The 26,984-nt window shown below is 42.9% G+C and overlaps 1 long non-coding RNA gene across 3 annotated transcripts in view; it reads right to left on the bottom strand.

Moving 5' to 3' along the window:
* Window positions 1–21,066, bottom strand: part of LOC146860593 (uncharacterized) — a 196,961-nt gene extending 175,895 nt beyond the window's left edge. For 2 of the 3 annotated variants that reach the window (XR_014979183.1, XR_014979184.1), the window contains exons 1-3: window positions 20,901–21,066; window positions 19,226–19,364; window positions 616–738 (exon numbers count right to left, since the gene is read on the bottom strand). This is a non-coding gene — a long non-coding RNA (uncharacterized LOC146860593). The remainder of the gene's footprint in view (window positions 1–615; window positions 739–19,225; window positions 19,365–20,900) is intronic. The other variant, XR_014979185.1, reaches the window with a different exon arrangement.
* Window positions 21,067–26,984: the final 5,918 nt, after the last annotated feature.

Below are 26,984 nucleotides of genomic sequence, written 5' to 3'. Positions count from 1 at the left end.
AAAAAGAGTTAAGAGAAATAAGGCTGCATTTACTCCCCTCACTAGGCTGTGGTACCAGAGCATTTCTTTTAGTTACATGCAAAAGCTAAAATCTCCTTTAAAACTATGGATGGAGCTCTGCATCCGAATATCGGCTTTCCTGTCTTCGGTTCTCATTCTGTCCTCTTCAGAACCATACCAGCAATCATATGTCACCTTCCCACTGTCATTACTGGTGGGTGAGCCAGTGCTGGGGAATAGGCGCATTGCTTTTATATTACATGGGTCCCTCTAGAGGACAGCAGCTATATTTTAAGATGGTGTATAATAAGGATCATATTCGAGAGGTGGGCCTTCGTTGAGCAACACAATGCAATAAGGTGCAACAAATGTGCGGTTTTATTTAGGAAATTTGAAGACTATGTCTGGCCGTTGGGCGTGACAAGTTGCTTTCACTAGGATAGATCAAGTGACATATAACCTGAAATGTGACTAACTGGTACGAGCCCTAGTGGCTTTTCTGAAGGATCACCCTGGTGGGCAATGTTCTAGATCCTTTAGACAGGGATTTTAAGGAACTAACTTGAATCACAGCCAAAAAACCAATGATATACATAACCACTGTTAGTTTTGTACCTTGGAGTGTTTAACTCAATGGCCAGTACTGTAGGAAGAAGTCTGCACAGTTAAGCTTGTGGTGGCAGAACCAGATAGCTGGGATCTTCAGGCATGAGGGAGCTCTAGGACTGCAGGAACCACCTGGGTATTAAACAGAGTAAATGAATGCAACCTTCACCTCCATTTGTATATTAACTACTAATTAGCACCTTAGTTAAGTAACTGAAATTCAGTGACACAAGATGCCTTAATAGATGAAGTAAAGACAAAGCAATTATGACATCAGTCACGTGATTGTTGTTGATAGGATATTCAAGCATCCGTACAGTCAATCAATAATTTTATTTCCTCACGAGTTTCCACACACACAAATTCAAGAACGGTCAATCAAACAGTAGTGGAGCAAGGGATATTAAATCCATAAAGCCCTATGGTAACAAGCTTACATTTACATTTTGATGTGCTAGGTGCGGTTTTTTAAAGGTAGGGTTAGTTGTCGAAAACTGTCTGTCAACCAACAGTACTCTAGTTAAAGGAATTAGTTAGTAACACACAAAGAAGGGCTCCAGGGTTGCACTCACTGAAGATCTTGGCTGATGACTCTCCAGCAATAATGAATGACTGTTATGGATATTCAAAAATAAATTGACACAAAGAGTAAGTCCAACAAATAAGCTGTGCTTCAAGAAGCATACAAGTTAAGCTACTGCAAAGGCGCACATCACCAGGCTTGGGAGTGTTTTTAGGGTTCTGTATATGTATCTTTAGTAGTCATGTGAAGATCGGTCATGCATCTGATGAAGAAGGTCGGCACAAAGCTACCTTGGGATTCTTGTGATGATTGATCCCCTAGATTGGAGAACAGTCCCACTGTAGGTGGAAAGAAGAACTATATATATGTTGTGTGTGTGAGACTTTCTGAAGGAGGAAAGACGCAGTCTACGGCCGGTAATAAAAATAAATCTCCCATGTGGTGGGGTCAAGAACCACGAAAAAGTGAGGGGCTAGATGCCTCATGATTGTTGGGAGAAGAACAAGAACAGTTTTAAATACTCATCTGTACTTTATTTGACCACAATAAGAAGTAACAGTTTATATAAAACAATTAAATCTCATTGAAAACTAAGTCATGCACCTCATCAAATTAACTGATATTAAATTATACAAATGCCTGTTGTATTCAAATGGAGTCATTCCAGAATCCTTGATCATTGCAAGGAAATGCTGCTTCTGGCTAAGCCACATTTTGGAAGAAAAGTAATGTTGATCACCTTGTGCCTTCACTCAGACTTTGTTGCCTGAGTTGTAGAATGTTGGGCTTTTTACCAGCATAAAAAAACTCAGTGCGTACATTAGTTGCTCTGTCTCAAATTAAATGGAGGGGGGGAGATATTCATGTTAAAAAATTGCACCCCCCCAAGGATTGTAACAAATTAATATTGGTTTTCGTCTGTCTACTGTTTGGATGACAGTTAGGGCTTGCCATCATCTAAGGTTAGTACAATGGAGGTTAGAGCTCCCTGTTTCTATTTCTCCAACTCAGAGGTTATTGGTGCTATCAGCCAGCTGTCAAGGCATAAGGCCCCTGGCCCGGACGGTGTTCTTGCAGATCTTTTTAAAGGAGATAATACCATTTGGGCTCCCCTACTGACAAATATCCTAAATGCTGCAGTTTCTAATGGTCCCTTGTTCTCTTGGTCTCAATCCATTATAGCTCCGGTATTCAAGAAAGGGGATCGAGAGGATCCAAAATGTTACAGACCAATTTCACTTATAGAAACCACAGTGAATGTTCTGGGCCAGGTTGTTTTAAAAAGGTTGATGTAATGGGCGGAGGAGAAGAATGTTATCTCCAATTGTCAATATTGGTTTTATTCCTGGGTTAAGTACCCTCGGGCAATGTCTGAATCTCTAGATACTGATTCAGAAATACACTGTGGCCAAGAATGGGACTGTCAATTTGGACTTTATGGACCCTTTGACAGCTTTTGATCAGATGAAAAGATCAAATCTGTGGCTCCACTTACTGTCATAGGGGGGTGGAGACAGCACTAGTTTCTTTTATGGCAGATCTTCATAGGGAAATGCCGGTGTCTGTTAGATTCACAAATGAGGGTGCTTGCACGAGGAGCTTTCCTATCATCTGCAGAGAACGATAAGGTTATAACCTGGCCCTATTTTTGTTTACCATCTAAATTAATGGCCTGGAAACAGTACTAATGGAAGCTCAGGTTGACCCTCCTAGGGTAGGCTCCTGGGCAATCCCAGTCATCTTTTATGCAGATGACGCTGTCCTTATTTGAAAGACGGCATTGGGCCTCAAGTGATTCTTAGATTCTTATGCATCTTTTACGGAGGGCTTGGATTTGGCTGTAAATTCAGCAAAATCTTTTACAATAAGGCTGGGGGACAAGCCTGCTAAATCTAGGAATCATTTTTGTCAGAAAGTCAGAATTGCCCAGGTGAGCTCTGTTAATTATCTGGGCGTCCTGTTTGATGACAAATCCTCCTGGGGCCCTTACTATTTTTCCAAGCTCTTGCCAGGTTGTGTGGAGCAGTAATAGATTTTAGCTCACGGTGGTTAGGAAACCTGTGAACGCCTTGATCCAGGTATATAAGGACAAGTGCGTTTCAGTGGCTAGTTATGTTAGTGACATCGGGCCAAAAGTCTGGACGTCTGCTTGAAGTATGCATTCTGTGTACAGAATAGACAAAATCCCTTCCGAGTACGCCGGGTCCTCCCTGAACATTCCATCTGGGAGTCCATTGGGGGCCAGAGTCCTTCCCATCTTCTTCCCTGCTTTTCCTGTGTTTTAGTTCCTTTGACTACGTTGAGCTTACTTTCATTATAGACCATTTCAGTGCATGGTCCATTCATTTTATCCTGGTGGAACCTTACCTGGTTTCTCTGTATGTATATTTTCTATGTGGGTTAACCATGCTTCCACGGTCACAGTGTTGCGCTTGTCAGTTTTTTCATTATCCAGCAGGGTGATGTATTCCAAGAATTGTTGGTGTTTATTGCTTTTTCATAACTCATAGATTTTGATCCACTCTGCATCATAGTGCTTTTTTTTTTTAGGCTTCCAGGTATGGATTTTAGCTTTCTCCCAGAGTCAGTTGTTCCTGCCTCCTGATGGGCTCGTATCACCCGCCTTAGCTTGTGGGTGCAATCCCTGAGGTTTTCATTGTGTTTCAAGCTGAACCTTGTTTGCTGTTGTCTATTATTGGACTTCCCCCTAACTTCCTCCAGGAGGGTGGAAAGTAGGTCCGTAATCCATTTGGCCCAATTATTAGTTGTGGGTATATAGCTTGTGCCAGTCATTCTGCATTCCTGATCATTCTACCAAGCCTCCAGTTTGGCTGCATTGCACACGCTCCCTCTGATCCTTCTCACCAACATGTGATCCTCCGCTCCTTTTGTGCGACAGATGGCCACAGTGTGTTATCGAGGGCATCCATGTAGCTTAAGCTCAGCTCTAAGCATTGCATGGTCACTTGCTCCATGTCAGGTCATTGTGAATCCAGACAAAATTTAAGATTGAGGTTTCAAAAATGTAATCAATTGTTGAGTGGTTGTAGAGCAGAGGCTGGCTATGTTGGGCTGGGCTATGTTGGGCTGGGCATTTTTTGCTAGGGCCTCAGCATCAGTGAGATTGTATGCTTGTAAGAATCTGTTAAATGACCTGTCTATTGGGGTGCTCCTCCCTTAATTTATGTTGTCTACCCCGAGGTTATGTAGATTTAACTCCCTGTGATCACTGTGTCCTAGGACCATAGGTGTTGAGCTATACATTGATTAATAGGAGTGGTGCTTTCCCTTCTTTGTCTTGGTTGTTTTCCACTATGGCGGCCTTCAGCCTGTCCGTGCCCACATTAATCTCTTTAATGACTAAGTCTGTTGAGTGCTTTGTTTAGATTGAAATACCTACCAATGGCCTTGCAAAGAGGTGGAATTTGCTAGTTGGTTTGTTCAGACCTGCAAACGCTTCCAGATGTGTTGGTGTTATGGCGCAGGTCTATTGCAGGCAGACGATGTCCACTTCCTGCAGCTTTTTAATTGGTGGGTCATTATTTAGTATCATGGAAATGCTGGCAGTGTTCCAGGATATTATTATTATGTTGGTGATTTTGAACAAGATGGCTGTGTCTCTTGTTATGGAGGATTTGCTCTGGGCCCTAGATGGGCCACGTTTGTTCTAGGTATAGCTGTTCTTTCTGGATACTGGAGATTGGACGAAGTGCTCTCTCATTGCACGTCATCCATTTCCTCAGATCTAGCTATCCTTCTTTGGGTGGGCTCCTCGTTCAGTCTGTATTGTATGTTTAAATTTTTGAAGCTGGGGTTTGGTTGTATCCTTGGGGTCCTCCGTAGCAGGTTGTTTCTTGTATCTCTTTCATTGCAGTCTGAAAGGTGTATTCTTGTTTTCCGGACCAGTAGATGAGGGAATTCTCTTCCTTTATTTCTTAGGCCAAGATGCCCCAGTGTGCAAAACTTTCTTTTCCCAGTAGAACCCTTTTTGTGATGACTGTATTTTTCCATGTGGTTAACGTATATTTAAGGCTCTTATGCCTTCTACCTCCTTCAAATTGGATGCTGAGTCGGTCTTCACTAGTTAGTTCTGATAGTGAGAGGATGTGTTGGATTAGCCCGGATAAGTATGTCCTGACTACTCATTGACCTGCATTGCAGCCGGAATATTACTTTCTGTGATGTTTGTTAATCAACAGGGGTGGTCTTCCTGCTTTTTGTTTATCGGGTGGACTGTGGGTCCTGGGTAGCTGGCCCCTGGTCCCATGGTTAATGGGTTCTCCTTGGTTCATATTTGAACCTTCCTGAACCCTGGTTCCTGCTTTGATACTATTGTGCCCTTCTTTGTGGTATGGGGTCTTCCTGAATTTCTAGCCGTTCTTTAGGGCATTCTTGCGCTGGTACCCTAAAGCTTTTTTGGATGGTGTCTTGGTCCACTAGTTATTGCCCTTGTATTTTGATCTGACCTGGTAGATTCCCCAGTGTGGTGGTTTTCTGTGCTTCCATGTTCTTTTTTTGTGTTTTAATTTTCTCAAACATTGAATAGAAGTTTTTTGTTTGCATTGACTTCCTCCTTTGATGTTGGAGCATCTGTATACCTTGGCGGATCATAGGACTGATGTCCCAGCTGCTTTGCATGCGAGCATTATTTTGATATTTTGCCTTTCCATTAGCCTTTTCTTGGCCTGCCTTGTTAATGGTTTAGTCTAAGGGTTTGCAACCCTTTCTTCTTTGGGGGTATAATTCTGGCCTTCCTGGACCATCTCCGGTTGATTGTGGGTGATGCAGGCTATGTGTGTGGGGTTGTCTTGGACATTCGCTAGTATTGGTTTACTTTTCCCTAGGCCTTTATCAACAAAACCTGGCAGGCTTTCCACTGTATTTGCTGTGCCAGCACCTATGCCTACCAGCTTGATGCATCTTAATTCCGGTAACATTTTTATTAGTACATCAGGTAGAGTTGACAAATTTTTCCACAAATTCTGATCAGTGGCATTCGTTTGTTGTGACCTATTTATCAATGTTATCTAATTTGCTTGCCATGTTTGTTATGGTGAGTGCTTTGTTTTGCATGGTGTCCATTTGGATCTCTAATTTATGTGACTGCAATGGGAGTGTGTTTGTCACCACCATCAAGGAGTTGATTGATTTAAGTAGCTTCTCCGGGTTCATTGTAAAGTTGTGGTTTATTCCAAAATTGCCACCATATATGTTGTCATATGACTTATCTGCTACATAGATCGTGCTAGCCAGGCTTTGATCTTGATGTTGTGCTTCTGTCCATGATATCTGTGGAGTTCCACTGCAGCCATCTTACTCCTATACCTGCGAGTTTACTGGATCAATTTCTGTCAATACCACCTTCTGTGTGGTCATCATGTACTTGCACAGTTGTCTCATCCTTCCTTGGCTGTTGCGAGCTAATGGTGTCGATGGTTGATGCTGTTCAGGTTCATCATGAAGGTGGTTTGGGGGGGGGGTTTGTACTGCTGGGACAGTCCATTGAGATGGCAGCTATATCAATGATGATGATGGTTGCACCCCCCAGTTTAGGACCTTAGGAGGTCTGTCATCTCTTATCTTGCTGGGAGTTAGTGTCCAATATGTGCCCGACCCGGTCTTTTGCATGGCAGAGGGTGGGCTCGGAGTATCCTCCCCAATGGTCATGGAGAAGTTTCCCCTTAATATGGGGGAAATACTTAGTCAGGTTGTGGTTTTCATTTCACTTTTGCACCCGAGCTTCTCCTTTTGCCTGTCTGCTGTAAGACGCAGTGGTTTACACAGTTCGCTCTCTACACCCTCCTCTGTGTTTGTTGGCATCACCCCTGGGGGCTCACTGACCCCATCTGATAAAGTCCAAAAGGTCCAAGTTATCTGCCGGGCTTCTTATTTCCCGGACGTTCGATGTCCCCCTCAATTTGTTCTTTCTTAGCTGATTCTTCCGTTTGCACCCCCTAGCCATTGCCGCTAACCTCCTTTGAACAAAACCCGTATGGGCATCCTTCCAGCCAGCTGGCTGCAAAGCAAAGCCTGGGGGTCTTGTGTATAAACTTCCATTTGGGTGCCCCGGGTACTCTTCTGGACATGCAGATGTTCCATCGGTCCCTCCTGGTGGCCATGGTTATTGACACACTGTGTCGGTTGAAGGCAGGGAAGTCTCCTGGTTGATTAATGTGGGGTGGTGTCGGCTTTTGCAATAATGAACACTGCTGCAACGTGCCAGCTGCTTTTGTGCAACAAGCGGTCCCACACCTAGTGCCTGCTGATGCCTCCTATCTTCTGACTGCTCTGCTGCCTCAGCCTTCACTGAGGTTTCTTTCTACTCTCAGTCCATCTACACTTCGGTAACTCGTGCTGTGTAGTATTTTCTACCAGGTCCCTTCTTGAACCTTATATACTTCACCGCATCACTAATTTGCACTGTGCACTATTTTCCCAGCAAGACTGTATTTGGTAAACTGGGGAGATGCACTGCAGGAGGGTGGGAGCTCATCCACGGCCACAAGCCACTCCCAGTCAGGCCACTTCTGCAAGTACCAGGCCTCAACCAAGTGCGTCAGCGCTAATTGCCGCTTCCACCTCCACTCCCCATTATAAGCTGCTTCACACACTCCCCCGCCTCCTGTTACTGCTGCTGAAGCTACGCGCTGCCACAACCCACAACTGCCCGCTGACCTCGCAGCTACTCCTGCGCTTTTCTCAGGTCTGTGCGCAACTTTGGCTGGTGTATTGGTGCGGCATGGATGTTGGTATTAGAGCCGCCCAACCCTCTGCAGCAACCTGAAGGTGGGCTAGAGTGAGAGGGAGCCACTGTGTCTCAGCTTCTAGCTCTCTCTGCGACTTATCACCGAAAGCGCTGTCATGTGCCCTCACAATCAAATTAGCTAAAGTTCGACAAACGTTTTAGACCATTTGTAAAGTTTCAGAGGAAAGAAAGATGAATTTGGATGAGGCCAAAATAATTACCATTTAGTGCTTGTGTCTATGCTGATAGAAACACTAAAGTATTGGGTTAATTTATGACGTACATTATAAATAATGTAGAGATTGCAGTAATAGAGCATTCTGTATATCTTCTCATTTCTAAATTGTTGTTAAAGCCTAAAACCTCGAGTGATATCTAAATCTCACACAATGTGAGGCAGCAAGTAAAGCTGTTGTCTTGTGTGAACTTAAGACACCAGAACTGCACCATATCTACAAAGATGTGGCACCTTTCTACCCTATACCTGCGCTGGTGCACTTTAGAAGTGATGAGCCAATGCAGACACTCTTGCGCCATAGTGCAAGTGTGTCTGAGTTATCTGAAGCATAGTTTTTGTATTGGAAGGAGTCCTTTCTAGTCCAAAACCATGATTTAAGGCTTTCCCCACGTTGTATGTGTGCTGTACAATGTCAGCACACATTCAAAGTGGGGAAAATTAGGAGAAATGAAAAGAGGTCTAAAAAAGGCAAAGACTTGATGCAAATCTCGGTCTACAATTCTTTGTAGACAGAAATTTGTATTAAAATCCTCGGTGGTTGAATTGGAATGCCCATTCACCACCCATGGAACACCTCCATGACACCCAGTAAGGGTAAGCAATGCATTGCTCAACTTCACATTACTTTAGGTTACAACCCAACATAAAACATGGTTTGTGTTGGATGGTATATCCCACCTGAACACTTTGTGTTGGATGTATTCATTTTATAACCTTCAATGGATTGAAATTCCCAAAACAACTTAAAATTTTGATTTTGCACTTCAATATTGGGTTTTAAAAAAAGAGTAATATCATCAGCGTAAAGTTTGATGTTAGTCATAAAAATCCGATTGGCCGCACTCTGCTAGTCCTACCAGCGTGTTACCCCAAAGAATTGTGGTCCATGAAGTAGCGTCGGCGGGTACGCCTATGCCAAAAGTTTAAAATGAAAATGAGAGTCGCGTTAGCCATCCCTGGACGCGTGTTTCGAGGTAGTTGCCTCTCGTCAGCAGGGAGTAGGTATGTGTGTAGGGTTGCTGCGTAGGCTGCCAAAAAATATTCTCAGGTAAAGTACCACTCAAGGCGCGCAGGTGCGTAGCCATGGGCTCGTCAGCCCCACCGGCTCAAGGGAGCCCGAATATAAACAAAAATCCGATTGGCAGCACTCTGCTAGTCCTACCAGCGTGTTACCCCAAAGAATTGTGGTCCATGAAGTAGCGTCGGCGGGTACGCCTATGCCAAAAGTTTAAAATGAAAATGAGTGTCGCGTTAGCCATCCCTGGACACGTGTTTCGAGGTAGTTGCCTCTCGTCAGCAGGGAGTAGGTATGTGTGTAGGGTTGCTGCGTAGGCTGCCAAAAAATATTCTCAGGTAAAGTACCACTCAAGGCGCGCAGGTTGATGTTAGTCATATCGAGCAATGGAGATGTTAAACTGCTAATAGAGTGGATAGCTATGGCAAGGGGTTCTATAAAGCACGCAAAAAGCAGAGGAGAAAGGGGGCAACCCTGTCTTGTCCCCCTAACTACTCCACAGGCACCCACTTTATTAGCATTTACAATTATTTAGGCCGTAGCTCCCTCATAGAATTTGGAAATTACTGCAATCAGCTCAGAGGGAAAACCAAATTTAGCAAGTGAATAATAAAAACTTTCCCAACACACAAGGTCAAAAGCCTTTTCGGCATCCAGAAGCATAATTTGAGATGGGATTTTATTTTGAGTAAAGTAATCTAGGGATTCCATTTAAAAAGTAGTATTAAAAGATAACTGTTGTCCTGCAATGAACCTGCATTGATCTTTATGTATTATTGACTAATTCAATATGCTAGTAATTCAGCTATGATTTCAGAGTCTGTATTCAACAGACTATTGGGTCTCTTTTTTTTTTTTTTTTTTCAAACTGACAACCACAGCTGTTAGAACTGAGGAAGGTATTTACCCGCCTTGTAAAATATGATTAGCTAGTAAAACAAGTTCATTCTTAAGGCTTACACTAAAAAGAAAATGTATATTATCGGTACGCCATCTTCCCCAGCCATGGACTGAACCGCCCCTTCAATTTCTTGAATTGAAACATAAACCGGTCATTTTGTACATTGATTTAGGATTAAATTTGGTACGGACAATCCATAAAAAAAAAAAGGAATCTAATTTCCGACTATCCACCTCTTCCCCAACAGAATAGATGGATTCTAAGGGCTCGATTCCGATGCAGTTAGAAAAGCATTCCCACCTGTGGCCCGATTACGATGTGGTTAGGAAGGCCTCCTAACGGCATTTGCTCCATCCAAATCGGATCGGGAACGTCTCTTCCCGAACGAGGGACAGATTCCGATCCGGTTAGGAACATAGGCTCCCATAGAAGTCAATGGGAGTCCAACCAAATCGTATTTGGAAGCATCCGGATGTATCATACTCGGTTGGTCGGACTCTACCGATCTAAGTCAGTCGGAAACCATTTCCAACCCGATCGGGAAGATTTCCTAACATCATTAGAATCGGGCCATAGTGTTTTACAAATTCCCTTTGTATTGCCTTTTCATCTGCAATGCGAATTTTGGTAGAGTTATTAGTCAGCGCATGTACTCTATTCTGGGCCCGTTTGTCTTTTATTTGCCAGGCTAAAAATGTACCACTTTTTGTTAGGTTTGTGTTAGAAACGTAATGCAAACCCGACTCAAAGTATTTGTAAATCTGTGCCTAAATGTGGAGGACAAACCACCAAATTTAAATAAGTCTGCAGTTGTTTCACTTATTTTCCCTCCTGATGCTTCTCTGCCGTACATTAAGAGGCGTTTCGACCCCTGGACATAGGTAGGTAAGTCAGCTCCTTACTAACGGGGTCTTCTTTAGGACAGAGACAATGTGACAAGGGGAGTGGCACCTAAAAAAACATATATATATAAATTAATGACAAAAATTCGAAATCCCAAACTGGATTGATTCAAGGGGACTCCAAATAGGACAAGTAACCATATTTACCCAAGACAGGGATGTACAGGTGATCAGTATCTTCTTGGCGTCAAATGACGCAAGGGCTGATAAGCTCCAGAGAGGGGGTGTAGAGTGAGTGACACCTAAAGGGAAATTATAAGGTGTCTGAGTGGAGATCCACAAAAGCACATATAGGATTCAAAAGTTAATTCCACGAAGAGAACTTACTTAATTGTCAGTCTTGAAGGAATCGGGGAATGCAATATCTCCCGAATCAGACGCCATGGTGCATACTCAAAAGGCGACAAAGGAATTAATCGCAGGAAAATCCAGTCTCTAAAGGTAAAAACAAAGGAGTAATATAACTAAAGTCTTAAAAAACCCTAGCCTAGGGGAAGTACAGCTAAAAGAGCAAAGAAACCACGCCATGTCATCAGACGACATTGCTTTACAAGATATGCTATTAATCGGCCCCTAACGAAAAGGGGTTCAGCAGAGAAGAATAAAGTTAACCTAAGGTATCTGGCCAGCAAATTGAATGGGTAAAAACAGGTAGGCTCAATCACAAAACCCACTGTGTGATGTTACACAAAGCCAGCGGAGGCTAGAAGGGATTAAAGCAATGACCAGCGTAAAACGAGAGGTAGATTGAATTACAAAATAGCCCGAACTAGCGAGCAGCGAGCAGCCGGACCAATGGAAAAAGTCTCGGTAACTGGGCATACAGTAGCAGGGGAGTGGGAGCGGGGGTTGTTGAACCCTTACCGTAGGACGCGGCACCACCGACTCGCCTCCTAATTATTCAGAAGTCACAGAGAACTGCACCGTTTGTGCATCTAAATAGGCAGACGCGCCGCGTGACGCTAGACGCGGCGCAGACGCTAGATGCCTGCAGTCTGAGATGAATTAGAAGAAAGACAACCGGAGTTGCTTTCTCAAGGCAATTTCCGCTAAAGTCAAAATTATGGTAAAACAGGGGGGAGAAGGACACATAATTGCTGATTTGATGTTCATGTGCATATCAGTAATAAAATACAGATTAGCCCCAGAGGTGGACAATGTCAAAGCGAAACAATGGGGCATATACAGACTAACAAGTCTGGGTCTGATTAAAGACAACATCATATCACAGCATGCATTGGTAAACAAATACACAATCGATTGTTATGTCAGTAAATTAGACAGCAGTGACTGAACCTTGCCAGGGAGGGTACAAAAGTAAACATAAAATCGACAGATGTTTAACATAGTCAGTAAAGTGAACACAGTTAGACTAAGTGTATAAATAGACACATAGGTTTTTTCTGGCCTCCGAACAATGTCATAGATAGTAAAAACGAGAAAGCCATGGTTCACCATAATAGACATTTGTAGGAAATTGAGGTAGTTGTCGAAAAACAACAGATATATACAAAAATCGATCATGGGCGAAATACACAAAGATGTACAATGGGCGAGTACACAGACCTAAAGGGGAAACCTCTAAGAGGTCTAACCCAGCATCAGGGTGATTTGCAGAAGGCTAAGAGGCCCAGGAAAACGGGGTACCTAGGAGTTTAGAATAGCTAGCTGGGCGTTGCTAAGGTCCTGCTCATTCAGACCCAAGTTAATTGTATCAAAACGAATCATCCATTTGCACTCCCTGACCGTAAGTACAGAGGATATATCACCTCCCCTTGGCCCCAATCTGGTTTTTTCTAATACAATCCACTGCATTTGTTCTGGGCGGTGTCCCACCTGTTTGTAGTGTTCGACTAGAGGTGCCCCAATGACCTGACATCTTATTCTACTTTGGTGCTGTAATATTCTCACTTTCACCTTCTGTTGTGTCTGGCCAATGTACAGTTGGCCACACGGACAAAGAATCCCATAAATAACGTCAGTAGAGTTACAGTTGGTGTGGGAATCAAGTGTGACAACATGATGTTTGTATGCAAAAGTTTTAGCTTGAATCGTTGTCGGACAGGCCTTGCAGGATCCACATTTGAAATGGCCTATAATTGGTGGCAGGTTCCACAGTGACTGTATCGTTGGTTCCACTGGGTCTTCAAGAAAAGAATGAACAACATGATCTTTAATACTCATTCCTTTTTTGAAAGAATGCATGGGTAACGATGGTTGATCAATTTCAGTGGACACAAGGCTCCAGTGTTTATTTATTATCCTCTTCACTGCGTTGCTTCTAGTAGAGAAGGTAGTGACGCAAATCATTTGATGCTCAGATCTTCAGATCTGAGCATCAGACTTATTTCAAGGGGATACCCAAAGCGCCTGGTGAAAAAGGCCCAGAAGAGGGCGTGGTTCAATCCACGGGAAACCTTACTAACGGCGAAAGAACCTACCGCCTCAGCCCATCAAAAAATGATTTGCGTCACTACCTTCTCTACTAGAAGCAACGCAGTGAAGAGGATAATAAATAAACACTGGAGCCTTGTGTCCACTGAAATTGATCAACCATCGTTACCCATGCATTCTTTCAAAAAAGGAATGAGTATTAAAGATCATGTTGTTCATTCTTTTCTTGAAGACCCAGTGGAACCAACGATACAGTCACTGTGGAACCTGCCACCAATTATAGGCCATTTCAAATGTGGATCCTGCAAGGCCTGTCCGACAACGATTCAAGCTAAAACTTTTGCATACAAACATCATGTTGTCACACTTGATTCCCACACCAACTGTAACTCTACTGACGTTATTTATGGGATTCTTTGTCCGTGTGGCCAACTGTACATTGGCCAGACACAACAGAAGGTGAAAGTGAGAATATTACAGCACCAAAGTAGAATAAGATGTCAGGTCATTGGGGCACCTCTAGTCGAACACTACAAACAGGTGGGACACCGCCCAGAACAAATGCAGTGGATTGTATTAGAAAAAACCAGATTGGGGCCAAGGGGAGGTGATATATCCTCTGTACTTACGGTCAGGGAGTGCAAATGGATGATTCGTTTTGATACAATTAACTTGGGTCTGAATGAGCAGGACCTTAGCAACGCCCAGCTAGCTATTCTAAACTCCTAGGTACCCCGTTTTCCTGGGCCTCTTAGCCTTCTGCAAATCACCCTGATGCTGGGTTAGACCTCTTAGAGGTTTCCCCTTTAGGTCTGTGTACTCGCCCATTGTACATCTTTGTGTATTTCGCCCATGATCGATTTTTGTATATATCTGTTGTTTTTCGACAACTACCTCAATTTCCTACAAATGTCTATTATGGTGAACCATGGCTTTCTCGTTTTTACTATCTATGACATTGTTCGGAGGCCAGAACAAACCTATGTGTCTATTTATACACTTAGTCTAACTGTGTTCACTTTACTGACTATGTTAAACATCTGTCGATTTTATGTTTACTTTTGTACCCTCCCTGGCAAGGTTCAGTCACTGCTGTCTAATTTACTGACATAACAATCGATTGTGTATTTGTTTACCAATGCATGCTGTGATATGATGTTGTCTTTAATCAGACCCAGACTTGTTAGTCTGTATATGCCCCATTGTTTCGCTTTGACATTGTCCACCTCTGGGGCTAATCTGTATTTTATTACTGATATGCACATGAACATCAAATCAGCAATTATGTGTCCTTCTCCCCCCTGTTTTACCATAATTTTGACTTTAGCGGAAATTGCCTTGAGAAAGCAACTCCGGTTGTCTTTCTTCTAATTCATCTCAGACTGCAGGCATCTAGCGTCTGCGCCGCGTCTAGCGTCACGCGGCGCGTCTGCCTATTTAGATGCACAAACGGTGCAGTTCTCTGTGACTTCTGAATAATTAGGAGGCGAGTCGGTGGTGCCGCGTCCTACGGTAAGGGTTCAACAACCCCCGCTCCCACTCCCCTGCTACTGTATGCCCAGTTACCGAGACTTTTTCCATTGGTCCGGCTGCTCGCTGCTCGCTAGTTCGGGCTATTTTGTAATTCAATCTACCTCTCGTTTTACGCTGGTCATTGCTTTAATCCCTTCTAGCCTCCGCTGGCTTTGTGTAACATCACACAGTGGGTTTTGTGATTGAGCCTACCTGTTTTTACCCATTCAATTTGCTGGCCAGATACCTTAGGTTAACTTTATTCTTCTCTGCTGAACCCCTTTTCGTTAGGGGCCGATTAATAGCATATCTTGTAAAGCAATGTCGTCTGATGACATGGCGTGGTTTCTTTGCTCTTTTAGCTGTACTTCCCCTAGGCTAGGGTTTTTTAAGACTTTAGTTATATTACTCCTTTGTTTTTACCTTTAGAGACTGGATTTTCCTGCGATTAATTCCTTTGTCGCCTTTTGAGTATGCACCATGGCGTCTGATTCGGGAGATATTGCATTCCCCGATTCCTTCAAGACTGACAATTAAGTAAGTTCTCTTCGTGGAATTAACTTTTGAATCCTATATGTGCTTTTGTGGATCTCCACTCAGACACCTTATAATTTCCCTTTAGGTGTCACTCACTCTACACCCCCTCTCTGGAGCTTATCAGCCCTTGCGTCATTTGACGCCAAGAAGATACTGATCACCTGTACATCCCTGTCTTGGGTAAATATGGTTACTTGTCCTATTTGGAGTCCCCTTGAATCAATCCAGTTTGGGATTTCGAATTTTTGTCATTAATTTATATATATATGTTTTTTTAGGTGCCACTCCCCTTGTCACATTGTCTCTGTCCTGAAGAAGACCCCGTTAGTAAGGAGCTGACTTACCTACCTATGTCCAGGGGTCGAAACGTCGACAACACTTCTTTGCCAGTACTGCCAACAGTGTAATAGACACTGTGCTTTTGCTTGTACATGGTTTTTGTAAATAATTCTGATATTCATTTCAATGAATTTGACCTGGATGCTTTGGCTTGAAATTGTTTTGCCTTGCAATTAAATTGTGACGTGTTTATAATTTATATGTCACTTACCCCCCATTCCTCACTCAAATCACCATCCACTTCTTTCCCTTCCTTGGCACCCCGCACTATTTGATCTAAGTCTATTGTATTTATTAGTAAATGTGTACCTTCCTAAAGTGTGATTAAATAACACTTTGGCTAGTTTTCTTTGCATTTCTTTTGCTTTTTTCTGTGATTGATCTTGTGCTAGTTCTTTTTTATAACAAATAGTTTGTATACCCTGGGACCCTCTCCCTTATACTGCTCTATTACCCAGGTCCCAGTGATTTGTGGGTTTACCCTTTGTAATAACGTACATTAAGAGAGCTGCTTTGGAGGAAACACAATCCCTTGTGGCATGTCCTCTATTCCATGTTTGTTTGGCAGATGTGCTATCAATCACGTGATTCATGCAAGTGTACTCCCAAAGTGGTGGTTTACCATTATGAATCACATAACAAATGCCCCCTTGTGTGCATGGGGATATTTCAAGAGTTTTTCTGTTCAGAACTGCGATGGTTTCAAGGCGCTGCTGGGCAGATTGTGAAGTAATTCAGTTGAAGGCTTCGCTCTTAACATAGGCTCCCCTCCTATGCCATTACCTAAAGCAGAATGACCATATAGAAACTATCTCCACAGTGAAGCCAGTGGCTCTTCTGCACCGTATTGGGATGCAAAAAAGGGCGGGTGGGACATCAAAGGGTATTTTTGAGAGATGTCCTGCTACATCCTACCCTCTAAATAAGTGTCAGGATTATGAAGGTCTTCAGACAGGCAGTGCTCCGTAAGTGAGAAAAAGAGTGGAAAGTTTCAGTTTAGCTTCTCACTTCCTCGTTAAGGTGAGGTTTCCCAAAACATGCAACGAGGGTCTTAGTTTATAGGTGGCTCAAAAATATGCACTGATTGCACTGATAGGTGAAGATGTTGAGGGGCATCAACAATTGACTGTAAAAACTGATGAGAGCCTTATGAGGAAATCACTAGTGCACGATCGTGCCTAGTTAGAAGTGCTATGCTTGCAATGTGCCATTTTAAAGTAGCGGTCTGTAATAAATGTAAATACCATAGTTTAAAAGTATCTAGACCAGGGTACTGTTTTGTAACTAATCAGCACAATATCACTTACTTCATCAAGGACAATTGCCCTCTTTATTCCTGTCCTGCCCCCAGGAACAGCCGTTAGGTAGAAAAGTATATGGTCAACTACTGCATTTATATGCCATTGTTGAAAATCCTTAAGGAGGGGTGTGTCCCTACACCACCTGCAAATGTTTTCCCACAAATTCTAAAGTGAAAAGGGCACAATTATGTAACTTGCATCTTACCCAATGTCCCATTTGTGCTCTCAATGTATCCAGATGCTATGTTAGCAGGCATAGACAACTGGGACCTCACTAGAGACAGTATGTTACCCTGAGATTAGAGAATGCCTAGGTGTATGCTTTAGAACCCTGATAAGAGACTCACAACTGCACCATTATAGGCATGTCCTCTGACAAACTAGAGCTCAAGAATATGAGCAGCTTTCAACTGACTGATCCCAAGCATCCCTTCTTTCAATGCTATATCCAACTCTGGGCTCGGTCGGAAATTAATCAACATATCAATCAAGGGATGAGAAGAAACGTCTGTTAATTCTTGAAACTTTCCTTGGCAGAGTTCTGGCACCATTCAACAACTTGAAAAGGAGCTAGACTTGATAATGGCTGCTGGCTTGAGGGGTGCTGTATCCAAAACATGGTCTGTTAGCCCTATTCTCATGACTGCCTCTTGCAGAGTGGTACTTGTTCTAAACAGATAATTTTGGTTAACAGTCTGACCCTGGCTGACAGACAGACGGGGACACACACACTTATCTCAAGAGACAACGATATAGCCAAAGGAGACGGTAACATGGATCCTCATCTTTGCACACTTGTCTGCAATAAGTCATAAGGCAAATTTGCAGACTTCCATTTCGGCAACCCTCTGACAACCCACAGCCAAAGACACCAGTCAGGCCGGGATGTAGCACATGGTAACTGAGAGCGAAAACACATAACCACCATTGAATCCTATCAATAGTATACGAACCAGGAAAACCTAGTTGGGATAAGACCACACAATTAAAATATGCAAAGGAACACACACCCATTGGTCGAAGTGGATGCCTGCAAGACCTAAATCCCAACATAAAACTCCCCAGGCTAGGAAAATCCTGCACAACGAATAGCATCAAAACAGCCTCAAGGCGCCCTTGGAAATAGTGCGTGTTGTACTTATGCTAACATGACATTACATTGCATAGCATAAAACAAGAGGTTCCTTTCTGTTAAAGAAAACTGCTTAACCGTTTATGCGCGCAGTATTAATACATTCATTTTTAATCACATACAAATACACCAAAACAACAGAAAATGTAAAATTCCTAGCAAACACCCAATCAATAGTGTTGTCAACAGGTTCAAGGAGACATGATGCTGTAAAAAGTGCTTAGAAAAGCCACCCGATGGGAATAAAGATGTTATATTTAGAAAATAACAATCTTTACCTGAAAAACAGTTATAATTCCCGTTACATTTTTTTGACAACATATATAAGGCTGTGTTGAGTAGCAACACTTAGAGTAGTTGCAAGGGGAATGGCAGAGGCACCATGCCTACAACATGCTGAAATGTCAAAGTTGTAGTCTTCGGTACTAAGATATCAAATAAACTTCAGAGAGGTTTTCAAAATGCACGTTCTCCATGTGTGGCCCAACTAGCTTCACCACATTAAGCAAGCAGGTGTGTCAACGTGATTGTTCAGTGTTAAATCAGTGCTTAGTTTGTGAGAAAAAAAGAAAATAATAAGGACCAGGGCGCTTGTTAGGAGGCCACTGCAGCTTGCATCACCCACTGCCCCTGCCAGAGCTGCCAATGATAGTACCAACTCAGGTACTGATCATTACACACCTACAAGTGTAACAATTCAGACTATTCCAGGCCCCAAAAGCTATGAGAATGGTTTGGGTGGCAGGTATTAGTCATTTTAAATGTGTTTTGCATTAATAATCAACTGTTGTTGAGCTCAGCTCCTTGTTGTGGAAACTGGACAAACAGTGCCATCATGTGACAGACTGTCATAAGTGCCAGTGTTGACAATTAAGTGCTGAGCCCTGGAAACCACCGGTTCAAATTAATCACTGGAAGGACTTCATCACCATTAATACACATTAAACAAGAAGAGTTATAAATGGGGAATCTTCCAAAAGAGATTAGTTCAAATACATCAAATCCTAATTCCTCTACGAATGCTAAAAACTCCTTAATACACATCTGTTATAAAATGTAATACCATCAAGATATACTCACAGGAAATTCAGATAACAGAAATGTAGGTTTCATCCAAGGGGCCTATATTGCTCCACTTCTTGATATTCTCTCATTCAAATCTGCTCCTGAACAGGAAGGTGCCACTGTTTCTGACTGCGCTTATCGCCTCGTGATTTATCTATTGCATGAATGAAGATAATAATAAATAAGAACTGAAATCTTATGAGACTGACCATCTTATTGACACATCAGACAAGGGGTAAATACTCAGGCTGCATATCTTCCATGAATAAAAGGTCCTGCTACTGTTTCTAAAATGTGCGGGTCATTGTTCTTAGTATTATAAAAAATCAAAGGTAAAGTGGTAGTATTCACCTCCATCCAATGCACATGGGACATGTGATTTACATTTGTGTTACAGTCCATGAACTCCATGCACTGTGTGCCCCCACAAACTTGCACTAAACCAATTTTCATTGCATCTATTGAAGAGGGGTCAAATTGGGTGCATTAGAACAGTGCAAATCTACAGGCTAGGAAGGTGCGTTGCCCCTCATGGCACAAAACGTTAGACTGCCGGAACCTGTGCACCATCTATGGTGTAAAGTTCCCAATGCATACTCTGTGGCCATATCTTGCATACATAAAGCATGCACCAGTAGGCAGCGTAATATCACATTTATTGCACTAATCAATGAAAGAATTGGGTCCATGACTCGTGTGTCTCCGTTGTCTCCTGTAGCATAAGTTGCTTGTGCCACATTACTCTTTTACAGGCCTACTCAAGCACAGGAGTTTGTAAACATGTGTATGTACATATGAGTACAGATATATATCCAAATAAATATTGGTTTGTAAACATTCGTATGTATGGATATACAATTTTCATTATTAATATGAAAACGTAGCCCGACATCATAAAGTAATGCAGTTTCATGTATTGCAATCAAAAGGCTGCTGAGCATCAAGGTGGGTATTTCAGAATCTTCAGGCTGCTCTGCCAATCACACCAGTAAGTGGCGTGTAGGAAAGTTCCCCAAATTAGCGCCCATTGGACACACTTTGTCATGCTCTCTGTGAACAGGAGTCCTTTGAACTCTTCCACCCTCCATCCAATCGCCTCCCCCCTTTTAATCGGCTGCTTTTCCGCGAACAATTGAACTGAGACAATAACTGCCGCCAGGAAGAGGAAATTCAATTTTAGTGGGGGGTGACGGTCTTACCTTTCCGCGCTTAATTGGCCGTATTGTCTCCAAAAGTTAATTGGTTACTTAGTCCAGGTAGTTAGTAAAATGTTTAGCTGCGTCAAAAAGCTCAGGCTCCCACTGTTAATGGGCCATGAAATGGAATGTTTGATACTGCAAATAAAATCGGTGATATTCAAGGATGTTATGGTAGGTAATGCGTTGAAACTGCCATTTAATGGGTCCTGGAAGATTAGGGTAGTGTCAGCTGGAACCGCCCGGTCTCTTCCCTGACATTGTAACTTGCCTCTTCATTTACTTAACGGCTGTCTGCACTGATTACATAGGCATAAAAATCCCTAAAAAAACAACAGAGACACGCTCTATTAGCGGTCCAATTAGAACTATTTGCATATTACAGTTCATTTCTGCTTAAGTGAATCCCTAATACAACTTTAGGAAGAGAGACATCTATTGTGTCATTTATACAGAAAAGCTTTTAAAGGTGAACTCCCTCTTGTGCCTTTTACCCGCTTCTTTCGTGTAGGAATGTGTGTTAGCCGGCGAGCAGAGTCGCAAAGCGAGGACAAATGCTGTCTCTGCGGTGCCTCGTGAAGGAGGAACGCTGACTGTCTGCGTTGAACAGCGGCTCCCGAGAACCTGCGGGCCCTGTGGAGTTGGTCTCTTCTCCAGGGTGATGTCATCACTGGGTGCCCAGGTGATTTTTTTTTTCTGATTTAAAGGGAGAGAGTCGCGAGCCTGCCAACACATTGCAGGGCCAGATGCTCGAAGAGACAACCCCCCCTCACATATAGGCTGCTTGAGGTTTCCTGCCAATTCTTATTCAATTAAAACCTTGTCAACTAGGATAAAACTGGTAATTAACTCACACCTTGGAGGTCACCAGTGTTTAATAAAAATGTAATAGAAGTTCAGATGACTTTCAATGTTTTTTCTTCTTTTTATTAATTTCAGCAGTGATTAAATTTCAGTCCAAACATCTTTCAGAGATTTGTTCAGCGAGAAGGTATAATATTTTTTTCACTCTGCCATTCGACAGATGAATCTGTAGCTTTTGCCCTTTTTGTCTTTTATCTGGTAACGCTGTAATCAAACAATTACTTAATGCCGAATCTGATCTTTCTTTGTTAATGCGGAGCAGAGCTGACATCTGCACCTTCTGTCTGTCTAGATGGTATCTCACCACTTTACGACCCTAATACGTATTGTACATCAGAGCATTTGAAGGCAGTTGAGCAGCGGATTTGTAATAGCTGGTGGTCTGGAATGTCTAGAAGGAATTATCGAATTACCAGAATATCCTACCCAAAATATAAAGGAAGCAAATGTACATAGGCAAGGTTAGATTTACCATTCTTAACTCCGCATCTACACAGCTTGAAGATAACTATCTTGTCAAGGTACATGTAGGCAGAGCTAAATTTAGTAAACATGGCGATATTTTGTTTCTTGATTTGTGCAGGTGTTATTGTGGGAAATCTTTAGGGTGCTAAATGGTCCTATTCACAAAAATAAATTGAATCACAAACCTATGTTTACGATCAACTTTACCTTTTTTACACCTGTCGGGATTTCACAAAGAGAATCCTTGCAGGCGTAAATGCATTTAATAGTGTAGGTCTCTCTACTACGAATGTGAAGAAATCCACTGTGGTAAACCCCACTCGGCGGGTAGGAAGTGGCGATCCAAGGTGTGGTTTGCCTTGGAAATTGTGGAATACCAATAAATATTTATGTTTTGAACATTCTCAAGGTGCTCTCGGGCCTCTTTCCACTTTACTCCAACCCCCTTTTCCGAATGAAAAAGGGGAACAGTTCACACCCAGATTGAGTAAGGGTGTAGGGAAGTAAATTTTTGGATTGGGAAAAATGTTTCCCTATGGAGGAAAAACAAGAATTCTAGGAGGTTCCATTTCCCCCATTGCGGATATCTCCACTATGAAGAAATGCATGACATTCCCAGAAGAGGGTATGGAAACGTATGCCTCACATTATCTTCAAAGTGCACTTACGAGATTGTTTGTGAATTGCAAAAAAAGTAAGGAGTAAGGAGGTGCAGCTATTTCAACTATGAAGAAATCGTATGCTATTCCCAGAGGAGGGTATGGAAACCTACGCCTCACATCAGTTTCGAAGTGTACTTTGGTGAATCTTTGTGAATAGCAAAAAATAGTAAGGAGATGGCAGATGTATAAATCTCTATTCATAATAATATGTTTTTGGTTAGGTGAATAAACCTTGTGGTTTTTTACGTTATCAAAAACATGATTACTAAAAAACTGATGAAATTGTAAAATCATTTAGAATATTTATTATAAACCCAGTACTATTAAAATAAAATGTTGCAGCACATGAACTCATTAAATGCAATGTGCATTAAATAATTAATTAAAATATATAAATAATATATCCTAAAGTATAATCAAATAAAAAGACACCCTTGTTATGTTATGCAAATGTTAACAGTCTACTATCACGGGAGGGTATACTGGCACTGAGCCGGTGTGAATCTAGCCAAAGCTATGGACTAGTGGGATGTTGGGATGGAAAAGTCCCTCTCATGGTGACGGACGTGCAACCCTGCTCTGAGTGTCTCGGCTGCAACAACGTCTGGATCCCTGGTGCTGATTTTTGTTGTCATGAGCGAAAACAGATCTTGCATGTGGGCCATGACATGGTCCCACAATACTACTGAGAGTCAAGTACTGAAGGGGTATTTGGCCCTGTTGCTCACAGCCAGTGCTAAATTTGAACTGGTGATTTCCACTGTTTGACACCAGGACTTAAGTCGCAACACAGGCTCTTATGACAGCTGCCACATGGTGGGGCTGTTTGTGTAATTTAAAGATGAGCAGATGAAGAGTAGTTTATTAATTCGTTATACATTAAAAAAAACTGATACTTACCGCTGAACCATTCTTATAGCTTTGGGGGCCTCAAGCAGTCTGAATTGTCAGACTTGAATTTGTGTGATGGTTGGTAGTTATGTAGGTATGTCATTGGCAACACTGGCCTGGGTAATGGGTGGTGCAAGTTGTGGTGGCCTCCTGAAGAGGGCTCTGGCACTTATGTTTTTTTTTTTAAATAGAGCACTGCTCAGGACCAATAGTCGGCACCAGGACAGCAGGAGTAAAAGGCATTAGAACCCACGGTTAGTCCCAGTAGCTCCAACTTGCCCCAAGCAGTGATGGTTCCTTGGCTTAGGCGGAGGAGTGTCACCCTACTGTTTTTCGCAGTGTAAAAAAAGAAAAAAGAAAATGATAATTACTTGACGTTATTATAATTTTATATGTTCCTGCTGCGGCATCTTGTAGGGGCAGATTGGATATGCTCTGCTTTCAGAGCCAGAGGGAGGAGTAGTGGGCAACCTATGAGTGCACAGTGACTGATTGGCTGGCCCAAAACAGTCATGCCTACTTTGCTTGTTCTCCCCCAGGCTGCGTTACAGCCTAGGGGGAGAACATGGACAGGCTCCCATTCCCTGGATAATTGCTGTACTAAGATACTCAGGCCAATCACAATGCTGCATTGTGATTGGTCTGCATTGCAGCATTGCGATTGGCTATGGGGAACCTGGGTGCTTCCTGTTTGCACAGAAGAAGCCAGGAAGAGTAGGGAGGAGAGGCAGCGGCTGGCCAGCCGGCCGGCCACCCGCCATGTAAGTTAATTTTTTTAACCCCCTCTCCTCCCCCTCCTCAACCCACTGCTGCTTCCCCGGAGCAAAAAAGTCAGGTCTTCAGCTTCTTGTTGAATTGAAGAGGTGAGGAGGAGGCTCTTATGTGCAGTGGCAGGTCATGTAGGAGAAGGCTTGACCACCGGATTTAGTTTACCATATGCATAGGATGTGTGCCATTAGGAGCACGGAGTGTGGAAGTGTCTGGATGGATTGTGAAAGTAGAAGCAATTGTTGAGGTATTCAGGGCATGTGTTATGTAGTGCCTTGAAAGTGTAGGTGGGGAGTTTTAATTGTGCTCATGTGAAGCCAGTGAAGCTCCTTCAGATGCCGCATGAGAGATTGAGAGTGATTCTGGCCACTGACTTCCGAATGTTTAGCAGCCATCTGCTGAGTTTTTTGTTTATCCTAGCATAGAGGCTGTTCCCATAGTCCAGCTTGCTTGTTGATGAGGGCATCATTGGATGGACTTCATGGTGGCTGTGGTTTCTTATGGGGGGATGACGGGCCATGTGGTTAGCACTGGTTCTTTGGATAAGATCAGGAAGCATTTGGTGAGGTCTGTCGGGTCTGATTGCGGGTTGAAGTTGCTGTAAATGGTGGTGATTTTGTTGCTGATAAATTGAGAGAGATTGTTGCAGAGGCCCTACAAGGGTATGGAGGTGGCCGCTGGTGACGTCAAATCTTTCACAATGTAGAAGATTCTTTTGTTTCTGTTTGTGCTGGATTTGATGCGGTCCACCAGAGTGGCACATTAGGTGCCTCGAAGATTTGGTTGTAGGGTCTCATGGCAGATTTGAACGTGCTCCTATCTGCATTGTCTTGGCTCATTCTCCATTTGTGTTCCAGTTGTTTGCAGTGGTGTTTCATCAGTGTGAGTTCCTCCATGTACCAACTGGCTTGGGGTCCAGATCTTGTTGTATTGCTGTGTTTGAGGGGGGACCAGGGAGTCTGCGCAGACGGTGATCCAATTGTTGAAATTCGTGATGGTTTTGAGGAGGCTGTTGTTGTGTTTGGTTCTGTGGGTGTTGAAAGCGGTGTTCCAGTCCTTTTCAGTGATGCTGGTCTAGTTTTACAGGGTGGTCTGGTAGTGGTGCTTGTGCATTGAACTAGGACAGGGATGCCGAACTTGAAGAGGGCGTAAACTTTCCAGGAGACTGGATCGTCGACTTAGATGTTGCCAAATGTAGTGAAAGTAAGGTCCAGGAGGTGTACAATGATGTGAGTAGGTCCCTTTACTCATTGGGTGAGGCCCAGGCTTCCAAGGTGTTTGATAAGGGCTTTGGAGTTAGGGTAGGTATGGGCTTCCAGGTGGAAGTTTAGGTCTCATGTAGGATGTAATTGCTAGCTTCGAGGGTGCATGGTGCAACAAGGTCCATGATGGTGTCTTTGAAGTTGGTGCATGGTCCCTGTGGCCTGTAGGTGAGAGTGCTGCTTAGAGTGAAGTTGTCCATGATGTGGTGCTTAAACAACAGGTGTGCCATGTTGGAGGATGTTTTGCCTGGAAATCTTGTAGCTAGGGGGATAACTTTGGCAATGTCCGGTGCTGATGCGGGGTTCAGCCAGGGATCTATGAGGAAAAGTGCGTCCGGGATATTGTCATGCAGGAGGTACCAGATCTCTATGGCATGTTTGATGAGTGAACGGATGTTGGAGATAATGCATGTGAGTGTGGAGTTTTGTGTGGTTGGTTGCTGGACTGAATATAAGAGAGTAGGGTGTTGAGTGCTGTCGGTGTGGGTGTATTGAGATTTGGGTAAGAGTAAGAGCATGAAAACTTGCAGGAAGCAGGGTAGAATGCTCCCTCTGTGTTGCGTGATGCGCCAAGGCAGCAGCCATGCTTCAGGGTATGAGGAGTTGCAGTGGGGTGGTGGCGGGAAGGGAAAGGACCAGTGTTCATGGCACAGTCTATGCACGGACAGATGCAGACTGGCATGCTCTTGCCAAATCTGAATGGGCACTTTGCACACGTTGAGCCAAAGTGACAATGAAAAAGTAACAGCAATGTAAAAGCTATGGCCTTACATTGTAGTGCATCAAACGATGTGTAAATGATTATTTGACATAGTTACATTGCAGATATTTACAGTAGTGATATTAGACATTAGAAAGAACATAAAAATGCAAAAACGATTTTTAGTAACGTGAATTTTAAAATCAATTTACATGTATGTATTTTGAGAAAATTTGTGGTAGTAGGCCACATCTAGCCTCAGTCATTATTGAATAATAATCACTGACAATTTTGTTGCTGTTTCTTAATATGACATTTTTTAATCTGGGTGACAACAAAAATCAGCACTAGGGATCCAGACATCATTGCAGCTGGGTCACTCATAGCAGGGTTGCACGTCCGTCACCATGGAAGGGACGTTTCCATCCCAACATCCCACTAGTCCATAGCTATGGCTAGTTTCAAAGTGTCTTGCATGGTGACTGACATGCAACTCTACTCTAACTGCCCTAGCTGCAACAATGTCAGGATCGCTGGTGCCGATTTTTGTTGTCACCCAGATTTAGTAGGGGTGCAGGGAAGATCTTTTTTGATGGGGAAAAATGTTTGTGTATAGAGGAAAAAAGAATTTTAGGAGGTTCTTTTCCCCTAGTGCGGCTATCTCCACTGTGAAGAAATCACATGACATTCCAAGAGGAAAGTATGGAAACGTACGCCTCCCATCGGTTTTGATGGGCACTTACATGAATCTTTGTTTCAGTTTAATTCTAATGTGGAGTTTACTTCATGCAAAGCTAAAAACGCCTTTAAATGCATTTATTTATAACACTTACAAAGTATCTTTTGAAACTAAGCTCAAAACGATTGTCACCCCTAAATAAGCTTTACTGAAACATAGAAATGTTTATTTTACCCTTTAGAATTAAGGAATAATTTGCCATCAAAACTACAAATGTGCTTCCTAAG

Source organism: Triturus cristatus, chromosome 3_1, assembly GCF_964204655.1.
Source record: "Triturus cristatus chromosome 3_1, aTriCri1.1, whole genome shotgun sequence".
Classification (NCBI taxonomy): domain Eukaryota; kingdom Metazoa; phylum Chordata; class Amphibia; order Caudata; family Salamandridae; genus Triturus; species Triturus cristatus.
Note: the sequence above shows the minus strand (reverse complement) of the source record. Positions and strands in the feature narration are given on the sequence as shown.